This window comes from Canis lupus, chromosome 6, assembly GCF_048164855.1.
Source record: "Canis lupus baileyi chromosome 6, mCanLup2.hap1, whole genome shotgun sequence".
Classification (NCBI taxonomy): Eukaryota; Metazoa; Chordata; class Mammalia; order Carnivora; family Canidae; genus Canis; species Canis lupus.
The window spans coordinates 73,895,941-73,923,792 of NC_132843.1; the positions used below are offsets into that span (position 1 = coordinate 73,895,941).

At 41.1% G+C, this 27,852-nt stretch overlaps 1 long non-coding RNA gene across 3 annotated transcripts in view; it reads right to left on the reverse strand.

Annotated features, from left to right (window-relative positions):
- Nucleotides 1-5,840: 5,840 nt before the first annotated feature.
- The window catches only part of LOC140634786 (uncharacterized), a 30,018-nt gene continuing 8,006 nt past the window's right edge, over nucleotides 5,841-27,852 (reverse strand). Inside the window, exons 4-6 of one of the 3 annotated variants that reach the window (XR_012032171.1) lie at nucleotides 27,691-27,740; nucleotides 23,598-23,731; nucleotides 5,841-7,121 (exon numbers count right to left, since the gene is read on the reverse strand). This is a non-coding gene — a long non-coding RNA (uncharacterized lncRNA). Of the gene's footprint in view, nucleotides 7,122-13,584; nucleotides 13,818-23,597; nucleotides 23,732-27,690; nucleotides 27,741-27,852 lie in introns of those variants that run through there. The other 2 variants (XR_012032170.1, XR_012032172.1) reach the window with 2 other exon arrangements.

Here is a 27,852-nt window from a genome sequence, read left to right on the forward strand (position 1 = left end):
TCCACACACACACACACACACAAAAAAAAAAAAGGAAAAAAAATTTTGTTTGTTTTTGGTATTAAAAAGCTTTGTCTCCAAGGTGTGGCAGATGACCCACCAACCATTACCTTTACATCACAGCCGGTGCTCTCATAGCTGGTCATGTATCAATTCTAATGACAGTTCCGATGCCTCTCCTCTCATCTGTCCAGAAATTTCCCAGAGCTTCTACAGCCTTACAACCCCAAATGTGATCTACAAATCAGGGTATCGCCATCACCCAGGATGTTAGAAATGTGGATTATGAGCCTCATCTAGGGACACCCTATTGCATCTAATTCTGCATTTTAACAAGACGCCAAGAGATTCTAATGCATAATAGAGTTTGCAAAGCCCTGGTATACAGCAAGGAGACTAACCTTTCCATCCCTTTGTCTGAAGGAAGGGTTACATCTTAAAACAGACATCAGGCAGGGCGCACTTAAAATTCATCCTTCCTACCTAGAGATGTGCAACTTAAAATTCTATGGTTACCTAATGCTCTTAACTTGAGATTCAGAGATGAGAGAGGTGAGGATAGTGGGTAGCTGGTTTCTCAAAGGAATTTCTGGCTACACACAAGATTTGGAGAGTGGTTTTCAAATCTTGCTTTTTAGGTTGCCTGAAGAAATTTGCTAATTTCCCTAACGTAAGTTTCCCCCTACCTCAGAAGGAGAGAAACAAATAAAAAAGACACAAAGAAAATACAACAGGATTTGTGTTTGTGTATATAATCCTCAAGGGTCTGTTCCTTCTGGAATGAAGTCTAGTAAAATAAATCAGCTAGACTGGGGAAGTGGTGCCTGCTTACACATAGATATAGGACAGGGCTAAGAGCAGTCTGCTTTGAGAGAGGTGGGTAGTTGTCCCAAGGAACTTGTCTTGAAGCTGCTAGTACAGAAAAGATACCATTTTAATCAATATATATATATGCTTATTTGGGGGTGGGGGTGGGGGGTGATTAATAGGGATTATGATAGAAGCTAAATTTCATTCCAAAACTACCATCTTAGAAGACAAGTTATTTACTTGAGTGGGGTCCTATTATTAAATAGCTGTTATTCTGCAGAGATCAAATGTGATTTCAGGTTGAAAGTTTCTATCCTCGGAAATAAAAGCCAAAAGCATAGGTTAGTGGGATTTTCCTTTAATTGCTATAGAGAATCTGGAACATCAGACCAAAAGCAGAAACCACCAATAGCTTGTAAATTAGTTAATCTTTTTTGACTGTTCCAAATTTGTTTAGATTTTTTCCTAGGTGCTACTTGGGTGATTACAAAGTAAATTAATTAATTAATTTAAAAACTGACAAGTTAAATCCCTGGCAAACACCTATTTAGCCAATGATCAAAATTAACAACACCGTCAGTATGATATGTATTAGCATCATACAACCCTCTGATTTGATGCCCTTAGAAAGACATGGTGTCACTTTTGTGGTAATCTTGCCAAAAATGTGTAACTTCTTTCTATCAGAGGTTGTCATAAGAAAACATCAAACAACCCCAAATCAAAAGACATTCTACAGAACATTGGTGCTCTTCAAAGGTATCGAGATTATGAAAGACAGGGAAAGACCAAGGGGTGCCTCAGACTGAAGAAGACAACTGAAAGGAATGATTGCTAGATTGGATCCTATAACAAAAAAAGAACATCAATGGAGAAAATGGTGAAATTCCTCAAATCTGTAGTTTATATACTAGTATCATATAAATGTCGATTTCCTGGTTTGACTATCCTACTACGGTGATATACAATATTAACATTAGGGGAAGCTGTGTAAAGGATATAAGGGCACTTTTTTGTATCATTTTTGCAACTTCAGTAAAAGTCTAAAGTTATTTCAGAATAAAAAGATTTCATTTTTTCAAGATTGATTTATTTATTTGAGAAAGAAAGAGAAAGAGCACATGTGAGTGGGGAAGGGACACAGAGAGAGGGAGAGAGAGAGTCTCAAGCAGGACACCCAATCTGGGGTTCAATCTCACAACCCTGGGATCACCGCCTGAGCTGAAACCAACAGTCTGATGCTTGACCAACTACAACACCCAGGCCTCCCTGGAATAAAAAAGGATTTTAAACAAAAACTCACAGCTTTTTTATGGCTTGCTTTTCAAAGTAACTACAGAAAATAAGCCGCAGTCTTCTTGAGATGAATACCTAAAATAGGCTAGGAAGATAGACCAAGATCCTTGGGCTAGTAGGAAGAATAGGGGAAGCCACAAGAATTGTTCTGAATCTTGTGAAGTGATCTTTGGGCTTTACTAAATAACTCGTGAAGACCTGAAACAATAACACATGCTAAATACATGTACACACACACACACACATACACATAATGCGTATCGATATTCGTTATTATGGTCTGCATTGTGTCTCTCCCAAACTCATATGTTAAAGCCCTAACTCTCAGTACCCCAGAATGTGATTGTATTTGCAAAGAGAATCTTTAAAGAAGCAATTAATTTAAAATGAGGCTGTTAAGGTGGGCCCTAATCCAATTTGACAGTGTCCTTATAAGGAGAGGAAATTTGGGCACAACAAGTGATGCCAGGGATGCTTGCACACAGAGGACTAACCACAGAGAACACAGCCAGAGGTGGCTGACTGTAAGCCATGGTGACAGGCCTCAGGAGAAATCCAACCAGATGATACCTTGATCCTGAACTTCTCCCCTTCAGAGCTGTGAAAAACTAAGTCTATATTAAAGCTACTCAGTCTGTGGTATCTTGTTACAGCAGCCCTCATAAACTATACAATCATATATATTTTATTTTTTTACAATCGTATATATTTTAAATAAATCTATATTTAATTGGTCTCTTTAACCTTCTTTAAACATGTCATATTTTGGGGACGCCTGGGTGGCTCAGCATTTGAGCATCTGCCTTTGGCTCAGGGCACAATCCTGGGATATGGGATGGAGTCCCACATCCGGCTCCCTGCATGGAGCCTGCTTCTCCCTCTGCCTGTGTCTCTGCCTCTCTGTGTCTCTCATGAATAAAGAAATAAAATCTTTTAAAAAATAAAAAATAAACATGTCATATTTTTAACCCCTGCATTTGTGGATGAACATACTATTTTCACATATACAAGAATCTTAACCTAGGCATCTGATAACCTTTAATGTCTGTCTTTCATCTAGAGGATACTCCACTCAGTGTTAGATGAATATTAGATACATCCGAGGTTTCTCAGATAATCTTTAGAATGCTTTCTTCAATTTAGTGTATTGCATTTAAGGACTTGAACCATCCGCAGTATGTTTGAAGGAAATTAACCTGGATTAGGAGCAGTCTATTAAACCTGTCAATCTGGGAGCAGTGGAATGTGGGTTTGCTAAGATTAAGGAAGAGAGTCAGGAAGGACATAACAGATAACTTTCACTATTTATAGGGCTGCCAGTGAAGGAGATTAGATTTATCTCATTAATGTTTAGAGAGCAAACTAGTTAGTTTGAGGGAACATATTTGGTACCAACATAAGAAAATTTCTTTTTGAACAGTTGGCACCACCCAGTAATAGAAGAGTTTTAGCTTGAGAGGTAGTGAGTTCTCAGTCACCCAAGGCATTCAGTCATTTAGTAATGGCCAGCAGCCAAAGATCACGAAGACCAATTCCCTTCACTGGATGTAGGGTGAAATATAGTAAACTTTTAGAGTTAACTGGCCGTAAGAGTAAGATAATTCTAAGAGTAACATGGGAGAAAGAAGGGATTCAGGACATGGGGAACATACTCTGGAAAAAAAAAAAGTCAAGGATATTAGCAAGGTCACGTCCCACGAAGTGAGAGATGATTCAAAAATCATGTATCTACCCCACTCTGCAGGGAGTTGGTTTAATTGCTCTGGGCTAAGGCCCAAGCACAAGTATTTCTAAAAAATCTTCTCAGGTAACCCTCAGGTGCAGCCACAATTGAGCTCTCTGATCTAGCTGAAGTGTGTAGAAATGCTGTACAATGTCCCCTCCCAACTCCTTATCATTTCCAGCAATTCTCAAAATCCTGAGCTTTACATCAGATTTTCTGCCAAAAGGGATGACATAAATTCTTCTGAAGAATGCTAACACAGAGTTACCCAAGAGTTACGGGCCCATCACAGGCTTTTCCACTGTCTACACTTGTCTGACAGCAATCATCACATCCAAAATTAATGCGGAAGATGTGTATGGGAATGTTGCACTAAATATAAAAGTTTTTCCAACTCCCCCATTGCGTGATGAATTGGTAGCAGTTGGGTAAGTATTCCAGATGCTGCCTCGTATTTACTATCCATCTATCATCCTGCACAGGCAGCTGGTACCTAAAAGGGGAGTCACCTTTGTTTGGGATAGTGCAGAAATATACCACAGGAGTTAATAAGAAATTTTTCGAAAATTGTCGGAAGATTCAGCAACTGCTACAGTGCAGAAAAAGATTTCTCCTCTTTAGGACATTAGAATAATAAAAATAAAAGTAACAATATTTATTAAGCGTATATTCCATGCCTGACGGTGTTCTAAGTAAGCACATTACATTGATCGATCCATTTAATTGTCACAATTCTATGAAGTGGGTGCTATTTCCCCTCCCCAACCAGTTACACAGATGTAGAAACTGAGGCACAGAGAGGATGAATGAATTTCACCGGCTCTTAGAACAAACAGGTAATGGTGCTGGGATGCAAATTTGATGTTATAGTTTAGAGCCTATGCTCTCACTATACTTGCCAAACACACCCCCAGAGGTATCCGGTTTGGTATCCTCAAAAGACAATGAAACCCATTTGATGTCATCTGTTCCCACTCTTCAAATTGTGGATGCCTATGAGGGGACATGACTGACAGATCTGGCCACCATGTAGCTAAGCAGATACACAGATCAAGGAAACCATAACATGTCCTTTTAATCAGGGACTAGATCATATACCATCTACGTCACTGCTTTCATTTCATTTGATTAGCTCATTCCTCATATATAAATGGGATTATTTAATTTTTTGAAAAGTTCTTATAATTGGGACTGACCATTTGGTCACTTCTGTGAGTTGCTTTTTGTCTTATGCTGCTAAGAAGATCTTCTTAGGTAATAATCACTATCATGGTGTATTGTTTCAAATTTAACCTTTGCTAGCTGCCAATCCTTACCTATTATCTTTCTTTTATACTTGCCTACCTATCTCTCTCTCTTTTTATTTACTTATTTGAAAGAGTGAGACAGAGTACAAGGGGTGGGGGTAGGAGCAGAGGGAGAGGGACAAGCAGACTGTGCTGAGCATGGAGCCCCATGCTGGCTCAATCCCTGAGATCATGACCTGAGCCAAAATGAAGAGTCGGATGCTTAATTGACTGAGCCACCCAGGAGCCCCACTGCCTATCTTATCTTTAAAAACAAACAAAAGAAATTAGTGTGAGGAATGTTATTTTGTGATTAACATGTTTATCTGAATTAATGTAGATGAACATTTCTTAATTCAAAGATAGTCTGTGTTCCTGTAGAGAAATATCCAATACAATCAATGCTCCCAAATTAGTTTATGAAGCTAGTGCAATTCCAATCAAAATTGCACTTTTTGACTAAAAATGAATCTAACATTCTTCTCGAAGAGCCAAATGAATTGCAGTGAAGATATATTTGAAGGATCAAGTAGGTTTACACTAGCCCGTATCCAAACACACTATAAAATGTAATAAGTACACAGTATGATAATGGCATAGGAATGGAAAGATCAATGGACAAGCACATTATTTCTGACTTTATTTTAGACTTTACCATCTTTAAGTTTTCATTTACAAGGGGATTGAGTACCTTGAAAATTTGGGAATGAGAGACAGTTTATAATCAGATTTGGGTCATCTACATGTTATTTTTATTTTATTATTGTAGTGTCTTTCTGTTGCATGTACTCTCCTAGCAGACTCTCTGCTAATGTGTGTTATTAGATATAATTTAGGACGGAAAATAGAATAGGGAGTTTTCAACTCCCATGGGGGGCCTTGGGATTGATTTGATTAATGTACTGTTTTCAATCCATTTCATAGCTTTCTGGAAGCAAAATCTAAACTCCTTCCAGAAAAGATACCCAAAAGAGCAATGGCCAGTATTGGAGAAAGCAATTTAAGAAGGTAGAAGCCTTCTTAACTTCCAGAGTTCTCTGGGCAGACCGCCTCCCTGGGAAGATAGCCACACCTGTTACTCTTCAATGTTAAACACCAGGGATTTGGAGAACTCAACCTGAACTGGGTGAGAGAAGACTCTTTTTCTCACTGGGGAGATTTCTTATCTCCTTGTGCAGGGATTTTTCTCTAACCCTCCTGGTGTCTCACTCCTTAAGCTAAGAGAAGAGGGAGTAATTTACCTGATTAGTAGATTTTGAAAGACTTAATCTTGCTAAACTCATCACTTTTCTTTTTATTCTCCTAGGAACTAGCTGCTTGTTGAAGACAGGATATTTCTCTGTAAGTCTGGATGTCTTACCTTGGAAAGACGAGCTCTTGAAAAACCCTTGGATGCCCTTGCCTGTGACTCAACAGCTACATTAACTTTGGGGATTCAGTTAGCAGGGCACGTTTGGCTTCCCCACTAAGCTAATCCTCTAACACACCCATCACAATAATACAGGTAATATTTGTCTCCCATCTGCCCTACTGGTTCTTATTTCTCAATTTTTTTAGAACCCAAATAGCCAAGAGGGTACTACATACATATGGGACCTCTTCAGATACTTCCAACAATAGTATTTGGTACAGGTGGCTTCTTGACCTTTCAAGTTAGGTAGTCACCACATGTTCTATAGAACATTAGTATCTCTGATGCTAACAGATGTTGTCTATAAAAGGATTACATGGTTAAATATATAATTCCAGGTAAAGCAGTATAAAATAGGTATCTTTACTGCAGGACTTCTTGAAGCTTTTTTTTTTTTTTTTCTTCTTGAAGCTTTTAAATGGAAATATCCTCTGTGAATCTTAATGAGGGAATAGATTATTCAGCATCTCTTAAATATATATGTATCTGAAAGGATTGTTTTCTTCAAGAATTCTTAAGTATTAGTGGTCCATAGAACACATTTAGGGAAACGCTAAAAGCTTCCATGAATAGCATTGGTCCAACTGGTGGTTTGCTAAGAAAAAACAAAAGAGAAAGAAATTACTACCCAGGCAACATACAAAACTAAATTACAGATGAATTTTAAAAAGTAAAAAAAAAAAAAAAAAAGAAGAAGAAGAAAGAAGAAAATATAAAATAAAATATTGGTGAATATAAAATCTCAGAACATTGAAGATTTTCCAAACATTATAGGAAAGAAAGAACCATAACAGAATAATAGACTTAATTTATCTAACATTAGAACTTTTCATAGATAACAACAACAAAACACACGGTAAATACAGGGGGAAGCAAGTAACAAAGCAGAAAAAAAAAAGATATTTTTAAGGATGTGTGGAAATGGTTTAGTATGTTTAATATGTAATCACTTTCACTAGTGAACAATAGGAAGATTAATGTTCCAAGGTATAGAATAAGAGTACAATTTAGCAGTTCACAAAAAGATCACTGTGGAAGGGCATATCTGATTTCAGTGGTTGTCAAAATTGCAAGTAAACGTTATAATAAGACATAATCCTTCTTTATTTTTTAAAACTTTATTTTTCTTTTCCACATTGTTGGTTCTGGGAATGTAAATGGGAAGGTATAACTTTTCTGGGGAACAGGTTGACAATATGTTCAACAGTCTTTAAAATGTACATAATCTCTGACTCAGCAATCCCACCTCTAAAAATGTATTCTAAAGAGATGATTGCAGATGCTTGAAAAGATTTATATTCGAGCACAGCCACTTTATCATTGCTTATAATAACAAAAATGGAAATATCCATAATGTCCTATAATAAATGTGATAAATTCATGAGCTAGAATACTATGCAGTCATTAAAAATCATGTTGTACAAGAGCATTTAACAGTGTGGGGACATAATGGCACAGTAAGCGAAGAAGCATGTTTTAAGGCTAGAAGTACCAGAGACTCCCACTTTACTAGAAAATATATAGAATGAAAATGGCTATTTATTAAAATCCAAAGTGATTATATCTGGTTAGGTGGGATTACATGTGATTTTTTTTCTTCTTTCTATTTTACTGGATTTCCCCATTCTCCTGCAATTAAAATGCATTGCTTTTTTTGCAAGAAGGAAAAAAAATAATTTCAGAAGGATTATACTAGTAAAGATTGCATTTTACAAAGAAGGAATAGTGTGCCCCCCTTACTAAACTATCATAATTGTGAAGCATTAGCCTACCAAGTTTTTAAATGATAGGGATCATGACTCTACTGCATTGTATACAGCCAAAAACAATTTAAACACTTAAATCAATATCATTTATAGCACAAATTCCTCAACAATCTCCCATAGATTTGCATGATCTGAAGGAGTGGCCTTTTGGGTGATTTTTTGTTGTTTTTTTTTTTTTTTTTTTTTTTTTTTTTTTTTGCCTTTTGGGTGTTATATGGACTATGACAGTTACACATCTTTAGGTTACAAGCGTGCAAAACCATAAGTCAAACCATTTTCTGATATGAATAAGCTTTGTAATTCCAGACTTCCCAAGTAACCCATGAAGTCCACATTTTATGGTCAGTTCAACCAGAACAACCATCAGCCACTGCCCCCCGCCCCACCGCCCCACAAAGCTGCATTTAAACTATCCACATTATCTGAACATCTCTGCAACCATGAGATCTGTTTACTTGGAACCTAGGGATAAAGAGTAGTGGAAAGGAAAAGAAAATTGTTGTACTCGGATATCTCATATAACATAACAGTGAGGGCGAGACCTTCGATACTTTGGATAGCCTGAAAAAGATTGTGTTGGATCCAAAGTGGAAACACTTACTCGGTGTCTCTGGCATTCTCCTACTATGCTCGGTGGGGCCATGTCATTTAAAGCTGTTTCTTTCTATCTCTGTCTCTTTTCAAGCACATCTGCAGAATTAAATTCCATGCACTGATAGGAATGCTTTCAAAAGCTCAGAATCAATTCTTCAATCATTCCACTTTCTTAGCTGTGATTAAAAACATGTGTCCCCTAATTAAGCTAATGAGAAATTGTTAATTGGCATGAAGCCCCCCTCTGTGCACACTTATTAATGTCACCGTTACTTTGACAGGAGAAAGGATCAGAATCAAGGGCAGAGAGTTCTTAAGTGACTTCAACATTGGACTTATGTACAAGAGCTCCATTTATAAAGTGAGGGCTGCCCTTTCTAGGACCTGCATAGAGGAATAAGGAATGCCACTTTTCTCCTGATTTCATAAGGAAGCAGAAGAAAGAGATGTAATAGGACAACAGTTGATAAGCTGATTTCTTTTTTCCTTTTCATAGAAATGATGAAACTCATTCTTTCATCGGCTTTCCATGCAACAATGAATCTGTGTGGATGAGGTATAGCTAGGCAGAAATGCATCCCCCTGAAGGACCACCAGGAAGGAAGGAGCCTTCCTTAGTTATTCAGCTCACTGTTGACTCAGCTAGTTTCTTCTGGCCTCTAATGAAAAATACCATTGCAAATTATCCTGCACCCAAGGTGCCTTGTGGGTGGGAGGGGTATACTTTGGCAGTGGAAGCATGTGCTTTGATAAAATTATTTTTCCTATGTTTTTTATTATTTCAATTTGGGAAATACCAGAGCTTTTTTTTTTTTTCTTAAGATTTTATTTATTTATTCATGAGAGACACACACAAAGAAAGAGGCAGAGACATAGGCAGAGGGAGAAGCAGGATTCCTGCATGGACCCCGATGTGGGACTGGATCCCAGGACTTCAGGATCACACTGTGAGCCAAAGGCAGATGCCTAACTGCTGAGATGCCCAGGCATCCCAATAGCAGAACTTTTTACCTACCTAGTTTGTCCCTAGCTTTTCCTGTATACCTTTGCACACAAAAAATGATTAATTCTCAAAGTCTTGGAAACTTCTGAAGATGTACAAATGTCCTACAGTGGGGAGGTTGGGCAGGACTTGTGGTGGATTTTCAAGAGACCCTTAAGCAAAACAGGATGCGACAGATGAGGAGAACTAAAAGTATATGAATTTATCTTTTTGTTCAGAGCAGCTAGGTTCAGAAGATGGAGTTTTCTATGTAGAATAAGCCCAAATTCAGGACCTAGATTGATCTTTTCAGAAAGGTATAAGCTTAATAACTCAGGTTGCCAACAAAATGCCTAAGAGAAGCAATGGATGTAGGGAAGCTCTGAGGCCACAGCTGAAAGTCCAAGTTATGAATCACTGGTGATAGGAGATAGAGGCGAGGAGCCTCTGCTGACCTGAAGCCTCCCTCTCTGTCACCTGCCTGAAGCCAGGTGATCTTGTTGATCATCACAGGAGGGAAAGAGAACTTTGCAGTTTGAAGGCATGTGAGTCACTGCTGGAATCCTGAGATGTCACAGCAGCAAGCTGGCTCCCTGACTGGGTGTGTGGGGCAGGTTACTCCTGGGGCATTAGTTTCCATGAATGATTTGGTGAGAAAAGGGGAAGGCCTGTCTGGAGGAGGAAATAATTTTCCCTCTACCCTTCTAGGTTCTTAGCTGAGCTACTCCCCCCACTCCCATAATAAAAGATAGATTAATAGGAGAAAAACAAATGGAAGTTGAATACTATGTACTATATCTCCTTTATATATGAGAGCAATACAGGAAAACTGGGTCGCTCCCAAAATGGCCCCAGCCACTGCCTTAAATAACATCTCCAGCTACAGACCAAAGATGTTGGGGGGGTGGGGAAGCCGGTTAAGGAGGTTACCAGGAAAAACACAGTCAACAAGGTCAATGTTGTGGTGCAGATCTAAACTTTTTTTTTTTTTTTTTTTATGATAGTCACAGAGAGAGAGAGAGAGGCAGAGACATAGGCAGAGGGAGAAGCAGGCTCCACGCACCGGGAGTCTGACGTGGGATTCGATCCTGGGTCTCCAGGATCACGCCCTGGGCCAAAGGCAGGTGCCAAACCAGTGCGCCACCCAGGGATCCCCAGATCTAAATCCTAGACTTCTGCATTGAGTTTCTAGAGATTTAGAATCCTCTTCATCCTGGTGTAGATGAGTAGAAAACACCCTTATTAATGAAGATTTCCTGTATAAATGTAAATGTCTCTTACACAAGGGTAACTTCTACTCAGTTTTCAGAGCTCTTCTTATGTCTGCAGTTTCTTAAAAATAACTAGCTTGAGATAATCCTTATGCCAAAGAGACACATTTTGGGGTGGCAAATTCTGTTTCCCTTCACCAGTTAAGGACAAAAGTGTTTCAGGGATCACAAGTAACAGGTATGAGAATGTGGTAGTAATAGGTAGTGTATTCCCTCCATTCAATGCCACAGACTATGTGTGAGTCCAGAGAGACTACAGCTGATCCTTGAACAACATGGGAGCTAGGGGTGCTGACCCCCTGCACAGTTGAATATCCACATATAACTTTGGACTCCTCCAAAATTAACTACTGGTAGTCAACTGTTGACTTGAAGCCTTACCAATAGTGTAAGCAGTCAACTAACCCATATTTTTGTAAGTTATAGGTATTATGTACTGTATTCTTATAATACAGTCAGCTAGAGAAAAGAAAATGTTATGAAGAAAATACATTTACCATACAGTCCTGTATTTATCAGAAAGAATGCACATGTAAGTGGACGTGCACAGTTCAAACCGGTGTTGCTCAAGGGTCACCTGTTTTTGATGTGGATTCTGAGACTCATGCAGAGGGGCAAGAAGCACCTTCAGTGCCCCTGGCTGGGAAAGCAGGACAGTACATGGTGGAGAAAGGCATTGTCCTGACTCCCAGCAGAGTTTGGCATGGCTGGGGAAATGGCCTCAGGCATAGGCACTGGGCACAGAAGCAGCCTGCGGAGCTGAGGGCCTTGGCAAGGAGTGCTGGGCAAGAGAGGAAGAAGTCTGAGGCCACTGTGTGATGGTTGGAGCTGTCAGGAAGCCCACATGTAGCAAGCAAACCTGGAGGGCACTGTGGGAAAGCAGACGTCCCCGTGTGTCTATTGGGCTGAAAGGCCTGGAGGGATTTTAGTCCCACCCTCCTGCTGGGAATGGTGGTGGTGAGTGGGGAGAATTCAGGCAAGACTAGATGTGAGGTCCAAAGAGGAGGAGGGGTGCAGGACCTAGATCACCGTCATGTGATTGCAGTCTTGGATCATCCCATGCAATCCTGGCACGTGCAACTGAGGTTGTATTATTTCAACCCATTTATGGTTTTCCTTCCTTATAATCTCGCCTTGGGAACTATAAACACAAAATTCAATCAGTGGAGCTTCCATTAGCTTCTATCTGGTACATTAAGGGGAAAGATAAGCACATCCCAGGATGGGCTTCCTGAGTATCAGCTAAGGGTCCACAGAAAGAGGAAAGGAAGGCAGAGAGTGAGTTTGTAGGGGTGGACAGGATGTCCTTGGCACTCTCTTCCACCTCCTGCCCCCAGGAATTTGTTGTTTAACCGAAGAGTTCTATCTTATGGCCAGAAGGCAGGTATAAATGTTTTATAATCTAGTTTTGTAAATCGGTGAATCTGTTCATTTGCGCTGAAAATGTTTAGTTCAATCAATAATAGATGGCATGGGGACCAAATAGGTCATGTTTTGGGATTCATCTGAAGCAATTCCTTTCTTTTACTTCAATGCTTGCCAGAGGGACAGAGATGAGATGAGATGATGTATACGAAAGTGTTTACAAACTCTAAAGCATTCAGAAAATAGGCTGAAATCTGCCGAGAGTAGCAGAATCGTCAATTTTTAAAGTGAGGATGACAAGCCACGATTTTAGTAGTTCCAAAATTCGGTTAGTCTCAAGTCTCCAGATGCATTCATCACAACTCCACCAGAGACAGGGCTGCGTGCCATGGTTTCGGTGTCCATGAGTGCATCTGGCCTGGCAGAGAGGCAGAGCTGACCAGGAACAACAACCAAAAAAGTTGGTTATGCTTCAAACACACAACAAATGTGTGCATTTACCTTAAAAAAAAAAAAAAAAGAGAGAGAGAGAGAGGGTTTTGAGATACGTTCTGGATGAGTTATTTTTATGGACACTTACTTTAGTCTATTTTTTAAAGAGATGAAGACTTTCTATCTTTCACTAAATCTGTTCCAAACTTAGCTTAGAGCTGCCTATTCCTATCCTAATATTCTCAGGTCCTTTAACAGGCCCTACCTTCCAAGAGAGAGGACATAAGGGGGCCAGGCTCTGGGCTTCTGTCTTCTTCACTCACTCTTCAAAACCTGTTTGCTTCTTATTGTTGCTTTCTTTTCTTCAGTCATCATCTTTAGACGGTTTATATATGGATCTCCTTTTTGGTTACCATAGCCACCTATGGATGCTCTCTTTTTGGCTATCTAATTACCATTTAAGTCCTGTGTCCACTGTACACTTCTGGAACCCCAGGTTGGATCAGACACTGAGGTCTTGGAAAGAAAGTTTGGACAATTCCACTCCTTGATTCTAATTTCCAAGAGTAGCAGCTGGAGAAGCTCCAAATTATATCCTAAGTCAAGGGCAGGTGCAGAATATAGACATCTCCACTGCACTCACTTCAATAGGGCTGGGATAGTCATCTATGGGTCCAGATGGTACAATGTGGGTATGAGACATTTTATTCAGGTCACACAGGCATGAAGGGAAAGTGGCCCAGGTAAGATTATGAATACAAAGTCCGTGACTCCTAGGCCTTCTCACCGAAGAACAGGAATCCATGCTGTAAAATCTTCTTCTGAGTGTCTCCAGCAACTGATTCTGCCCTGATTGCTCTGCGCGGCCACTCTGAGAACTCCTGTGATGACAAGAACAGATCAGTAAAAGGGAGAGCAGAGAAGCCAGAGTGGCCACACTCCGGTTCATTATGGTTGGCTGCTTTTTGCCCCAGAATGAGGCCACAGAATTAAGGAAGGATTTCTTCCCAACTATTGAGAAGTGCCCTCTCACTGGCATGAATGATTGGGCTCCAGTGGGTATAGTGCCCTTTTATATTCTTCTTTCAAACTTAGAATCTAGCTTCTCAAGTTCTGGGTCAGTGTTTGACCTACACTCCTGCATGTTCCTTCAAAATCTCTCTGCTCTGGCCACCATACACCCATGTTCTGGGAGGAGCTGGGTCCTGCAGCCCATTGGGAGCCTGCCTTCATGCCAAAGCAAACTTTCCTCCCAATTTTTCAGAATTTTGACCAAAGAGTGGACAAAATATCCATTCTTTCCAAAAATATCAATGGAGCACTCATTACATGCTAGGCAGTGCTCCAGACATTGAGGACACAATAATGCACAAAACAGACAAAAATCCTCCCTTCAGTGCAGGTCAAGGGGAACAGAATGAGGCAAACACGTGGTGTGTTAGGCTGTAGTAAGTGCAATGGGGAGAAATAAAGCAGGCAAGGTGGACAGACAGTGCTGGCTTGGTCATGGCACATTTAAACAAGACAATTAAGAAAGCATCGCCAAGGAGGTGACTTTGGGGCAGATTTGAAGGAAGTGAGAGATGAGGATATCTGGGGGAGTGTTCTGGGCATAGGGATGGGAGATGGCAAGAGCCCTGAGTTGGGGGCAGTCCTGCCACTCCCCAGGGACAGGTCCCCGAGGACAGGGCAGCTGAAAACCAGTGAATGAGGGGGTGCATGTGGAACAGGTAGAGAGTTCAGGGAGGGATCTGGGCAGGACAGTGGTGGCAGTGGAGACCTCATGATACCTCTCAGGCTCTGCTGTGGAGAATAAAGAGAAGGGTGGAGGCAGGGACAGCGGGGCGGTGGCAGAGAGACCCGGTGGGGCTACTGTAGTGATGTGGGTGAAGGATGCTACTGGTTTGGACTGCACATGGGCCGACAACAGAGGACATGATAAAAATGGATTGGTTTTGAATATATTTTGAAAGTGAGCCAATAGGATTTGCTGATGGACTAGATATGGGATATCAGAGAGAGAGAGAGAGAGAGAGAGAAAGAGATCTCTTTTGCTAACTCTCCCAAGAGGTCTTAGGGTCTGTGGGTGGCCTGTCAGTTCAGAACAGACCTTGAGATTGCAGATGAGGCTCCCACCCTCCCTGCCAGCCTCACTGTGCACTCGGGGTAGACAGGACTCTTGTGACCCCAGGCAAAGCACAAGGATTAGATGACAAATCGCTGGATATAAACGTGTTGAGTCCGGAGTCATAAAAGATTATCTCCCTTCCTCGACCTACAAAGATACGCCTTCTTTCATGTGGTGCCAGTGGGATTTTCAGAGGGGCCCCTCGTGCCCAGCTTCCTTACAGTCCTGTAACAGGAGCCCTGAGGTGGGCCAGTCGCTGCTCCCTCCCCCAAGCCCTTCGACTCCTTTCCTCTGGACACCCCAGGAATCCGAAGTCATTACTTTTCCAAAGCAGGAGCGTTTCTGATCTTCCTTGCACAGGGTAGAAAATAGTTAGTTTTATTAAAGTACTCATGAAAAAGGCCAAGTCACTAAGAGAGAGAGTTGAGGGAGAGACCAGGGGCCTCAGGCTTCTGGAGAAGCAGACTTGAAGCGCTCCCAGTGGCTGGGCCTGCCCGCAGCCTTCCTGGGCGGCCACTGCGGCCTTTCTGCTCGCATCAGCGCCTGCCCACCTCCCCTTCCTTCCTCACAGGTAGCTTTGCAACCTCATTTCAGCCTGTTGGGATGAGATGCCAGCGCTTGACGGGAGCCAGGTGTCCGCCAGCAATCTGGCGCTGGGCCCCAGCCAGCTCAGCTGCGACCTGGAAGGAAGGACAGGTCATGGGGCTCCTGCGGCAACAGGTGTCTCCCAAGCAAACCCGGGGCTGGGGGACCTTCAGCTTTGTCAGCGGCCTCCATGCTCCCAGATGCAGTGAAACACCCTTGGGGGGTAATTCGAGGCCTTAAGATTAGCCCCCCCATCGAGCCCCCTGAGTGGCTCAGCGGATGAGCGTTGGCCTTCCGCTCAGGGCATGATCTGGGGTCCCGGGATTGAGTCCCCCATCAGGGTCCATGCAGGGAGCCTCGGCCTGTGTCTTTGCCTCTCTCTCTCTGTGTGTCTCTCAGGGAGAAATAAATAAAATCTTAAACAAAAATTAGCTTCCCACCTCTTCGATTGTGTAATGTGAGGCTGCCTTTCTCACTGCCTGGAAGGCAGCGCTGGTGTAAGCAAGGCCAGCTTCAAAAGCTCAGCTTTGCATCCCGTTCACTCCTGGAGGGCACCGCCCCCCCTTCTTTCCTCTGCACCCCCTCCACCCCCCACCTCTCTTTTCGAATGAATGGGAATATGGAAACCCTTTGAAAGGATAACCAGCACCAACCACACTTGACTGGAATTGAATGGGGGCAGGCAGGGCCGAAGCAGCTAAGAGATGCGGCCTTTCTCTTTGCCAAGCAAGGATTTTACAAAGCAGTGAGGTGGGAGGGGATGAGGGGAGCCGGATCCGATTTCTGAAGGGTTGGAGCAGCTGTGAGCTTCTGCATATGAATAGAGGCTGACTGTACAAAGCCACCAACCCCTGAGCGAGAGGCCATTTGACTACACCAAAGGGAAGAAGGAAGCTGGGGGGTGGGAGGGGGGGTTGAGCGAAATAATAAAGGTTGTATTAAAATGGTGAATAATGGAATTCAGAGGTTATCACCAGAGTTGAAATGGAATCTGAGGTTCTCACTTTCATTCTGTCTTAAGCCGTTGTGCACTGCTGATGTGGTTTATTAAACAGCTGTCCCCACCCAGGCCCCCGAGGCAGAGGCATTCAATAGGGTGGAGAAGAAATTCCAGTAGAGGCAGAGACACAACTGGTTTCACCACAGGTTCCCCAACTGCAAGTGCCTTCCCATTCTCTCACTCTCCGCTATCAGGAAATAGGAAAGGAACCAAAGAATAAGAAAGCGACTAAAAGAATAGGACAAGTACATAACAGAGGAAGAATAGTCTTGTCAGAAATGCTAGGGTTTGGGGTTTCTTTTCCCCCCTTTCCACAATTAGTTAAAAATATCTGGTAAGCCAAGTAAGTTCCATGCTATGAAGTACACAAAGACAGATGCTGCTGTCGCTGCCCTTTTCGGGGACTTAGAATCCAAGGTGACATCTGAGTTGAAGGATGAGTGAGCTTTGCCAGGATAGATCATGGAGGAGGGTATTCCCAAGCAGAGAGAATAGAGAGGCATGCAAAGCTTTACTGTCCATGAGGCCCGAGTGCGAGATACTCCATAGGCAATGGTAAGAAATGGCAGGAGGGGACCTGGAAAGACAGGTTGGGGCAAAATGGAGAAGCTCCCTGATTGCTATCCTGTGGCGTTTGGGTATGATCTGGGAGGAAAGGTGGATCCTTGAAGGGTTTTAATCAAGAAGGAATCAGATTCACCTTTAAAGGACCTCTTTAGTTGCAATGGGGAGGACAGGTTTAAAGGAGGCATGACTAGAGACAGACAGGGGGACAATTAGGGGACTTGTCCAATAGTCCAGGTGAGGCATGGGCCCAGACTCCCCTTCGGGAGAGATGGACCCCAATCCTCCTGTTGTGCCCAAGATTGCGAATCCGAGAAATCACCAAGGAGCCGACACCGATGCAAGCGCACGAGGGTTTATTTGCAAGCTCGAGCTTGGGTCCAAGTGTACCCAACACAGCAGAGCAGGGACTTGGACCCCGAAGTGGGTTACAGCTGGGTTTTTTATAGGCTGGTCTAGGGGAATTTCAGGAGGAGTGGAGGAATTTCTCAAGTTCTGTTTACATTCTGATATGGGGCTTTCAAGGGCATTGAGCTCTGTTCTTATTCTAATATGGGACTTTCTACCACAGGCTGGGCTCTGTTGTCTCTCTGATATGGGATTTTCTGCTGAGGGCAATTCTGAGCTCTGTTGTCTTTCTGATATGGGATTCCCTGCCAAGGACATTGAGTACATTCTGCAGTTTTTCCCATAAAGTTCAGCTCTTATTCACAGGGGCCTAAGATGGCTGTACTTGTGCTAATGCTAAACTTGAGGTGGGATGGCCTTAATTTTTCTTGGCCTCCACACTCCCAGTCTAGTTTACACCCCCTGGCTTGGAGTCAGAACAGCAACTGAAGCCCTCTGCATAACCAGAGGTGTTTGAGGGGAGGTAGCAGGAGGGGCAGCTCATTGGAGATAAACAAAGCCCTAAAAGCAGAGTGTTCCGGAGGATGTAACTGGGTGCATCCAAAGCCTTGGCAGTTCTAGAGTCAGGCAAGTTTTATTTTTTATTTATTTATTTATTTATTTATTTATTTATTTATTTATTTAGAGAAAAAGGGGGTGGGGGAAGGCAAAGGGAGAGGAAGAGAGAGAATCTTAAGCAGACTCCATGCCCAGCATGGAACCCAAGACAAGGCTCAAACTCACAACACTGAGATCATGGCCTGAGCCGAAATCAAGAGTAGGACACTTAATGGAATGAGTCATCCAGGTGCCCCGAGTCTGGGCAACTTTTTGAAAGTGCCCAGCAGCATGTACTTTGGAAGAATTTGATTCCCAATTTAAAGCTAGATAATAATTATCTCCAGTTCTAAAATTCCTTGAATAATATGGCTTTTACTTCTATTCACAAGTAGATTTAACAATCTCTTATGATGCTATGCTATTTAATCTTTAATTACATTATTATTTTAGTATCCAGAAATGAGAAACACTTGATACGCCTTAACATTTTTTAATTCCAGAGAGAAAAGAAATTAGATTGTTAACTTTTTTCAATAAAAAGAAATAAAATACCTTAAATCAGCCTATTCTTTCCCTTATAGTCTTTTTTTTCAGCAAGTGCTACATGATAAAATAATTGTGTAATTAGAAATAAATGGCTTACAAGAGCGATATTTTGTTCTAAAAGGTGTAAGTGTTCTGTATCCCCTTTTAAAGGTGCTCAATTTGTGCTGAAAAGAAGCAGGGAATGTAATTTTGGAGTGAGTGCACTTAATAAGTTTGGCGACTAAGATCTTCCCATTGGTGTGGTTCCCACACTTCCTTATTTCAGGAGCTGTTTGGAAATGAGGTGAACCATCTCCCTCCAACCTAGCTTTGGTTATCCTGGGACAAGATGATAACTTTGGGTTGTCATGTATTTTTCTTTCTATGAGCAGATCATGAAAGAACTGGAGAAAGCAGTTGCTAGCTTAGATTTTTTTTTTCTCTATGATTGCTACGGCTTATAAAAGTGAGATTTGTGTTGTTGTTCTTGTTTCGATAATGGTTTAATAGCTATAGTACATTGACTTTTTTTTTTTACATTTGCTTAATAGATTAAAATTCTGATTCTGATTGACTCATTCGGTGACACCACTAAGTTTACATGCCAAGGAAAGAGAGAAGAGGGATGGGCACAGGGAGAGGTGAATAAGGCAATTACAATTTATCAAACAAGAGTACAGAATTTCATTTTTCATTCTAAGGCAGGGACTAGTTCATAAGAGTGAACTGTCACATGGGTAAGCCTCTTTCGACTTTTCTAGGACACCTACTTACATATTTGATTCTGTGACTTAGGAGGGCAGTGACTAATGCCCACTTGCCTGGGGGTGGGGGTGGATCTTGGGAGCACTCTTCAGCCCTCCTGAACAAAAGAGCATTATCCTGAATGGATCCATCCCTCCCAGGGGTATTGGGATGAGTAAATGACATAACAGATGTGAATGCATTTAGAAAGTAAAGGCGATATACAAATGCAAGAGATTCTTAGTTTTTATTACAGAGATCCATCCTGTCCTGCCACATTATGATAGCATAAGCCCTATTAGCTACATACATTATAATAATCTATTATCGGCAGAGTCAGCCTTGGGTGGTAACAGCTGGCTTTGACTATTACCATAGAATCTGTTGGAGATATGATGGATGAAGTACGGCTGGCAAGAAATGAGACTGGTTAGTATGTGTTACCTGTGCAAACTAGTCTTGGTCCCCTTCCAGCTTTGTAAATTCCCCCTGAAGAACCTGTGTCTTAAAAGAGGATAGGTGAGCTGGACTGGATGGAATATCAGGCTTGAGGGCCAAAGTTCTGGTTTCTAGACCAGGTTGCTCCACTTATGAATTAAGCAAGATCTTTCTGGTTAAGAAGGGCCTGAAATGCTTCTCATGGCGAGCCTCGCTATGTCATGAACGAATTGGTGGGCTATGTTGGTGCATGCCGAGCCCTTCAAATGCCAACCGCTGGCAATTGTTTTATTTTAGAGGAGCAAATAGACTGATCCTTGGGATATATTTGAAATTCGAAAACTTTTTTTCATTCATTCACTCATCAACTATAAATAGTAAACATTTAGTTGTACCAGGCCCCAGCTTTAGGTGCTGAGGTTAGAGTAGAGAACCAAACAGAAGAAGTCCTCTTTCTCTTCAGGTTTACATTGTAGTGAAGAAGGACATGTTAGTTTCTCATAGTTGCTGTAATAAATTATCACCAACTGGTGGTTTACAACCACAGAGATTTATTCTCTCGTAGTACTGGAAGCCAGAAGTCTGGAGTCCAGGTGTTGGTGGGCTCATATTCCCTTCATCCTTTCTTTGTCTTTTCCAGTTTCCGGGGGCTGCTGGTATTCGTTGGCTTGTGGCCGTGCATCCTAATCTTCAAGGCCACCATCTTCAAGTTTATTTCTGCACTGTCTTCATCTGGTCTTTTCCATGTGTGTCCAGTCTCCCTCTTCCTCTTGTTTATACGTGTGATTGCATTTTGGGTCCATGCTGACAGTCAGGGATAATCTCCCCAATTAAGAATTCTTAACTTAGTCACACCTGCAAAGATGTTTTATCCACACAAAGTATATTTGCTGCTTCCAGGGTATAGGATGTAAATCTCTTTCAAGGACCTATATTTCTACCTATGAGTGTGATAGTTAACATAGGCAGGAAGAAATACAATATGTCAGATGGCGTTAGTGCTAGAGAAGAATAAGGATGTTAGGTGTATTTGGGGTAGAGGTGGGGTATGAGGAAAGGCCTTGCTGAAATGCCAAAATGCTGATCTCAGCAGGAACCCACAGGAAGGGAGCCAGCAAGCTCTGCAGATGGCTGGAGGAAGCATCATTTATGCAAAGATACCACATTAGTAGAAGCAATGTTGTTTCCCCCTCCCTTGCAGCCTGGTTTCCTAGAGAAGTATGGCCCCCTGGTCATCCTAGTCAAGCATATTCTGAATCCTAGTTTAACTTCTGGTCCTGATTTCTTTTCTTTTCTTTTCTTTTCTTTTCTTTTCTTTTCTTTTCTTTTCTTTTCTTTTCTTTTTTCTTTTCTTTTCTTTTCTTTCTCTTTTCTTTTCTTTTTTTCTTTCTTTTCTTTTTTTTTTAAGATTTTATTTATTTATTCATGAAAGACACACACACACACACACACACACACACAGAGATAGGCAGAGACACAGGCAAAGGGAGAAGCAGGCTCCATGAAGGGAGCCCAACGTGGGACTTGATCCAGGGTCTCTAGGATCAGGCCCTGGGCTGAAGGCAGCGCTAAACTGCTGAGCCACCTGGGCTGCCCCTGGTTCTGATTTCTTGATCAGACCATGACCCTCTGTCTGGATAAGTCTGGAGCACTCAGAGTTACAGATTTAATATCTTACAGGAACTTCACAAAAATGGCCATGGAATCCTCAGTCCTCTGGTGTCTCACCCAACTTCTAAAGTAGGGAAGCTTAAAACTTGACAGATACACATCATCTACTTCCTTGGTATAGGACCTGTTCTTTTCTTTTAAGGCTTCAGATATATCGGTTCTCTTTCTCTTCTTTCTTTCCGTAATTCTCTCCTCTTATTAAGAAATCAGAAACGCTCAAAATTCTTTTTAACCTATATCGTAAAGGAATCCTCTAAAAATATTTCTAGCTTGTATTTAAACTAGTTAAATGGTTTCTCCTCAATTCCATTGATCTTTTTTCAATTTAATCCTTGCAAGGACTCCCATCAGATGGTTAACCACTTAACCTTTATTATCTTTATTTTATAGATGAGGAAACCAGAGACTTTGAGAGACTTAGTAAATAGCTTACATTCTCCTGGCTCATTAAATTCTATGCCAACGTGAGTCTAAAGCCTTTGTCCTTACCTAGCACATTGAATAGGCAGGGAAGGCATCCTATGTCATGAATGCTGGACACCCATCCCCCCTTCCTTCCATCCCTGCACCCAGCAGAGACTTTTCTAATTTTAGGAGTCCCATCGGAGATCTCTGGTGGTATTTTCAAAATCCTCAGAGAACGTGTATACCTAATGATAAACAGTTGACTTGATGGTTTCACACACAGTGACTTTCCTGATCCAGACAACACACAGCTTGCTTTTAGCTGCTCCGAACCAGCTCTTCTGGCCGCGATGATTAGAGCTTTGCTGCAGAGGAGCCTAGGAGGGCTGGGTGACACCCACAGATAAGCTAGTCATCAAAGGGCTCCCGCTATTAAAAACCACATCGTATTCGTAGTCCAGAGCTCATAGGTTTTGCCTGTGGCCCTCTCACCTGTTAAGTCTCCTCCAAAGAGATGCTGTGGCTCAGAGGAAGAGAATCATTTGACAAGGTGGAGCATCAGGATGGCTGTCTAGGAAACCCGTTGAAGTCCCCTTGGCTGGAACAAATGCATCTCTTAGCATGGCCCATCATTTTGATATTTTTTTGACAATTTCTAAATGTGTACAGAAACAACCTGCCTCCCTTTATATTCATGTATTCCAGCACATAACGTCTGATTTTCTGCATGGCGGGAGTCAACCAAGCGCCCACTCTCCATTCCCCAGTTCACCGTTTTAATGCATTTCATGATTTTGTTGCTTTGGTGTGCATTTCAAAATGACACATTTGATCAGTTCTTTAGGTAATATTGATGTTTTGCCCTTTTAAATGTGTCATTTGATTTTCTGATGTTATTCTCCATCTGCTTTGGTAACACTTTCATTTAGTTGCAGCTTTTTATTGGGTCCCCAAAGGTTTATATAAAGGAATCTGACTTGAGGGTATTTTATTTTATTTTATTTTAAAAATGTTTTTTCCCCCCATTCTTTGCTCTTTCATACCCTCAACTCCACCTTTGCCAACCTATGTCCTCTCTCTTTTGCCAGCCCCTTCTCCTATCACCCCGCCTCTTTAGGCTCTTTTTAAAACACTGTGAATAAATCCTTCACTACAAGAGCCTCAAATGCTGGCCTTTCCTCAATCATATTTAAGTATTTCATTGTATAAGGCCCATTGCCTTGCCTCTGTTGTTCCCTGTGGATTCAATCAAAGAGCAATTTTTAAAAAGCAGGTACAGGGAGCGGGCTGATGTTTTACATTTCTGACATGTTTGTATTGCCCTTGTTGAAAACATTTCCAAATGGTAATTCCAAATTTTCGAAGGCAACAACAAAACTCCAGTAAGGTCTGTTCTTTCTTCATTGCTTGACTTTTTTTTTTTTTTTTTCCTTTCTTTCTTTTACCCACTCTGATGGTATTTACCTTACATTCTTGGCAGGTTAATTTCCACATTTCTGATCTCTTAACCTCTTCTTCAAATACAGTAATGCAGATGTTAGAGACATATAACAGCATTGAAAGACTGATGGAAAGTGAGCATATGCCAATTTCTTCCTTGTGAAATATCTGAAAAGATCTGAAGGATGGAGTCAAATAAATAATAAAACATACCTTTGTTTTATGTTTACAAATGTCATCATAGAGCATCTCGAAGCTTAGATTCTGTGCAGAGTGGCCATGCAATCTATGAATCCACCACTTTAGGTTAGAAAAAGTCCCCGACATAGGGGACTCAAGATTTTTTCCTTTAAGAAAAGACATTGTATTACAAATAAGAAGCATGAAGTAAGTCACTATCAAGTATTGTTTGTTTCACTGGAGAGAGCTAAGGATCTATTAGCTTGTGGGAATGAACATAAAGCTATGGGATTATGAAATCATTATGTCTTCTATGGAGGGAAAATGGAAGTGGGTAGACAAATTCACATAGGCTTAGCTCTTGGTATAAATGGGATTGGCCAAATTTGTCTTTAGGTTCATTCTGTTTTCTCCCCTTCCTTTTGAAATAATTTATGTACCCACTGCCCCCCTAAGTTTCTGGTAAAGAAGAATAGTGCAATGAAGAGAGTGTGGATTTTGACATAGAAATGACTCAAATTTGGATATGAGCTCTTGCACCACCACATTGCACACCTACACTTCGGAACTTATTTCCACATCTAAGAAAATTAGGTGAGTATCATCTACTTCCCAGGAGGAGGCTGATGCCATTTCCTGGGACGATGGAACATGCCAAAAATGGAATCCCAAGGCACGCTGCACTCGCAGTGGGAGTTCACCTGGGAGCAGCAGCAGTTCTGATCGTGATTCCTCACAGGCAGGGGAGGAATTCCTCCTCAGCTTAGCAGGGGAGACATATTACAAGCTTAGCCAGGGCAGCCAGGTGGACACATATCAAGAGCAACCCAGGGTAGAGAGGCAACTTGCAGACTCAAATGGATAAGATTAAGACTAACTCAAGGAAAGTGGCCAGATATAAAGACAATAGAAGAAGAGATAGGAATTTGATAGCTCCCATATTTCTTCAGGATATTTTTGGGTGGCTGCTCTTGTCTTTATACTTGGCTACGTCTTGTAAATATAAACTTGTGTTTCTCCATCTAGACTTCCAAGGCTTTCTTCTTTTTTTCTTAAAGGAAGACTAACAGAAACTAGAATATTTCAATTCTTCACCACACATGCCTCCAACAATGATACTTCTCGATTTCAGCTTTATTGTCCTCCATAGCACTTATCCCCATCTGTCTCCCCTACTAGAACATAAACTCCATAAATGCAGTGATTTTTGGTCTGCTTTTTCATTGCCATATTCCCAGCACTTAACATAGAGGCTGACTCAGAGCTCTCACTTAGGAAACATGTGTTGAATGAATAGATAAATTATCAGAGATTGTTAAGGAATGTATATAAGTAGAGTTGTAGCTTCAAGGCAAAGGAATTGACAACCTTTAGTGATAGCTTATAGATATCAGTCACTCATGTATCCAATACTTTCTGAACACTAATTTTCTTCTGGGCACTGTGGTACACATGGGAAACTCATCAGCAAATAGTACCAGGATGGCTCAGTTGGTGGAGTGTCCAACTCTTGATCTCAGCTCAGGTCTTGATCTCAGAGTTATGAGTTCAAGCGCCACACTGGGAGTGGAGCCTACTTAAAAAAAAAAAAAAAAAAAGATAGGACCAGGTTATCCCTCCTTAGCAAACATCCTTTCTATCAGGGATACAAGTAAATTGTATAACCATGGAATAAAGACTATTATAAATGTATGAACACATTATCTCCTTAAGAAAGTGCTTTAAGGGGCACCTGGGTGGCTCAGTGGTTGAACATCTGTCTTTGGCTCAAATCATCATCCCAGAGTCCTGGGATGGAGTTCCACATCAGGCTCCCCACAGAGAGCCTGCTTCTCCCTCTGCCTGTGTCTCTGCCTCTCTCTGTGTGTCTCTCATGAGTGAATAAATAAAATCTTTTTTTTAAAAAGTGCTTAAAATATTTTTCCATGATTCTTCTTCTGAGGATAAAAGTCATTAATAATAATAGACTGTGAGAACATATCCATAATAATTGGCTCCTGAGGAAAAAAAAAAAAAATCCGGAGCTGACAATTCTCTTGTGCTGCCCCCAAAAAGAAAGCAACATAGGTCTACATTGCGGTCTCTTCTTGGTCTCTAAAATACACCTGACTCTGTTAATGTCCTCACAGAACTTAGAACAGTACCAGACTATTCACACATCAGTCCTTTCCACTGTGGCCCTTGTGGTAAAAAATAAAATCCCTTATCCAAGGGGATAGAAACTTGGTTAATTTCTCCCTACAGAGGGCCTTTGAAGTTCAAAAGCATTTGAATTTGCTTTCTAATAAGTGGTGACAAAAACTCTTTCTCCCAGCATTTACCAACTAGAAATCTTTTCACTGGCACATCAATATCTCAGCCCTGTAATAGAGTCACATTGATGACTTTTTTAAATGTATGTCAAAAAGTCCCCTTTATGGAGCATAGGACAAGCAGAGTTGTCCAGAAAAAAAAAATAGAAAATGCAATTTAATATAGGAATTTTAAAATTACACGGCAAGTTTTTGGTAATTTTCCCTAAACAAACTCAATGATCAATGCTTCTTTAGAATGGTACCCAGAAAAATAGTTGGATGATTGGCATTTTTCTCTAGTTGTGAGAGGATTTTTGTTGTTTCAGCTTACATTTCTTTAATTAAGAGTAAGTTGAAACATTTTTTCTATGTTACTATTTTTTTCCTATTCAAGTATTTGTCATTTTCTCTTAGATTAGTTGTATGTTGTAAACGGATAGCTGTTCTCCATCAAGTGAATATTTTTCCTGATGAAAGACAAGGGAAGTGCCAGCTAGACATTTCATAATTGGGGCATTTGACTAGTTTGCTATTTTTAAGCACCAAAGATTTTGCTTGGAGCTAAGGCTGTGCAAAGATCCACAAATGCTTTCTCATAGTCTTGTGGATGGGAGGGGTGCAGAAGATGAACATTTCCATTTCTTTCACGGAGAAATTGAGTCATGACCTCAGCTCCTTTGTCTAGAGTGACAAAACTATTTGATTTATAGTCCACGGTAGCCCTCCATGGAGTATTAATCTATGAAGACTTTTGCTTCTTATAAAGCAAAAGAATAGCAAAAAAATAACTGGGTAGTAGTATTTCCAAACATGGGCAAACACTTCTGTTATTAGAGATCAGGTGCCTTTTTACTGCAGGTGCATTGGCATTATTCTTTGATTAATCAATGCTGGACAGTCCTCCTGGCTAATCTCATTAGCTAATAGTGCTTCTGGGTAATTAGCTTGATGTGTGCAATTATCCTCAGATTTTAGGGCTTTTTTCCCACTTTGATAGCATTGGTACATATTTAATGCTTTGGATGCCCTGGCCCTTTGAAAGATTGAGCAAAATTCCCTAGTCTTTTCACATCAAGAGAGCATAGTAGTGTACATGGTAATGGAATTATATGAGTTCTATCTGCTAAGAACTTTTTTAATGCCAACAATTTCTCAAGCGTGCACCTGCACACACCCTCTCTCTCTGTCACACACACACACACACACACGCAACAACACACACATGCATAGTCACGCACCCAACATATACACAGAATCCAGCAGACAAAATTTGGAAGTACTTCCAGAATTTTCCATTTTGTCCAGGTCATGAGCTTCCAATTTCTGTGATAAAATTTCTAGAATTTTTTAACAAATAAAAAAATCTAGGATTTAGCCAAACACACCAGACCAGAAAAGAAAATTCCACGTGGCAGACAACTATGACTGCCATGTAGAAATAATATAAAATCTTTGGTCCTTTCAAAGTTTTAATTTAACCTCTTTAGTAATGAGTAATCACTCAGTATGTTTTAAGTTTCTACTGTGAACTGGGCTTGTGCTAACCAAAAGTTATCATGAGTACATATGAAAGAGTCAGCCCATCAAGCCTGTTGTCTGGCCGGGTTGGAATAAATTATTTTCTAAGATCCTTTCAAAGTAGGCATATTTGTGATTCTATCATGAACCACTCTGTCCTTTTCCTTTTTCCCTTTGAAAATCCTCCAGAAAATAAGGAAAAAGTAAGGAGGGCTTTGTGAAGTCAAGTGCTACCAAGATGTTTGACACCAGGTAAAACCATTGGTACTAAGCCGTCCAGAAGAGTAGGAATGTCATGTCATTTTCCATTTTACCTTATTTCTTAACCTTCTCCATTACCATCTTTAATCCCACTCATTGAAACCTGAAAAAAAGGATTAAAAAAGGCCATATTTATACATTTTTAACCCTCAGCCTTTACCTGCATCTATGGTCAGATTAATTCATTTCTCCAATGACAGCAGAACATCCAATTG